The following is a 1239-nucleotide window of genomic DNA, read 5'->3' as shown; positions in this document are numbered from 1 at the left end:
TATATTTGCTAAGCTAGATGAATTCTGCTCAGAATTCTCTGTCTGTTACTGAGTGGATGATGGAAAAGGCTTGTTATTGCTAAACCTGTTTCTTCCACCATTATTAAAGCCTTGTTGAGGCTTTTGTTGATCCTTCCATGAGAAATTTGGATGATTTCTCCATGAGGGATTATAGGTGTTTCCTTAGGGTTCACCCATGTAATTCACCTCTGCAATTGCAGGGTTCTCAGGATCATAAGCTTCTTCTACAGAAGATGCCTCTTGAGTACTGTTGGATGCAGCTTGCATTCCATTCAGACTCTGAGAAATCATATTGACTTGCTGAGTCAATATTTTGTTCTGAGCCAATATGGCATTGAGAGTATTAATTTCAAGAACTTCCTTCCTCTGAGGCGTCCCATTACTCACAGGATTCCTTTCAGAAGTGTACATGAACTGGTTATTTGCAACCATGTCAATGAGTTCCTGAGCTTCTGCAGGCGTTTTCTTTAGGTGAATGGATCCACCTGCAGAATGGTCCAGTGACATCTTTGATAGCTCAGACAGACCATCATAGAATATATCCAAGATAGTCCATTCTGAAAGCATGTCAGAAGGACACTTTTTGGTCATTTGCTTATATCTCTCCCAAGCTTCATAGAGGGATTCACCGTCCTTCTGTCTGAAGGTTTGAACATCCACTCTAAGCTTACTAAGCTTTTGAGGAGGAAAGAACTTGGCTAAGAAAGCCGTGACCAGCTTATCCCAAGAGTTCAGGCTATCTTTAGGTTGAGAGTCCAACCATATTCTAGCTCTGTCTCTTACAGCAAACGGGAAAAGCATAAGCCTGTAGACCTCGGGATCAACCCCATTGGTCTTAACAGTATCACATATTTGCAAGAATTCAGTTAAGAACTGAAAATGATCTTCTGATGGAAGTCCATGAAACTTGCAATTCTATTGCATCAGAGAAACTAATTGAGGCTTTAGCTCAAAATTGTTTGCTCCAATGGCAGGGATTGAGATGCTTCTTCCATGTAAATTGGAATTTGGTGCAGTAAAGTCACCAAGCATATCTTCCTTGCATTATTATTATTTTCGGCCATGTCTCCTTCTTTTTCGAAAATTTCTGTCAGATTTTCTCCAAAGAGTTGTGCTTTGGCTTCCCTTAGCTTCCTCTTCAGAGTCCTTTCAGGTTCAGGATCAGCTTCAACAAGAATGTTCTTATCCTTGTTCCTGCTCATATGAAAAAGAAGAAAA

At 40.4% G+C, this 1239-nt stretch overlaps 1 non-coding gene across 1 annotated transcript; it reads left to right on the top strand.

The window, feature by feature from the left end:
• Positions 1-582: 582 nt before the first annotated feature.
• LOC112731113 (small nucleolar RNA R71) lies at positions 583-690 on the top strand. The gene has a single exon (XR_003166905.1). It is a non-coding gene; the product is annotated as a small nucleolar RNA R71 (small nucleolar RNA).
• Positions 691-1239: the final 549 nt, after the last annotated feature.

Source organism: Arachis hypogaea, chromosome 12, assembly GCF_003086295.3.
Source record: "Arachis hypogaea cultivar Tifrunner chromosome 12, arahy.Tifrunner.gnm2.J5K5, whole genome shotgun sequence".
NCBI lineage: Eukaryota > Viridiplantae > Streptophyta > Magnoliopsida > Fabales > Fabaceae > Arachis > Arachis hypogaea.
This window is presented reverse-complemented; position numbering and strand designations above follow the sequence as displayed.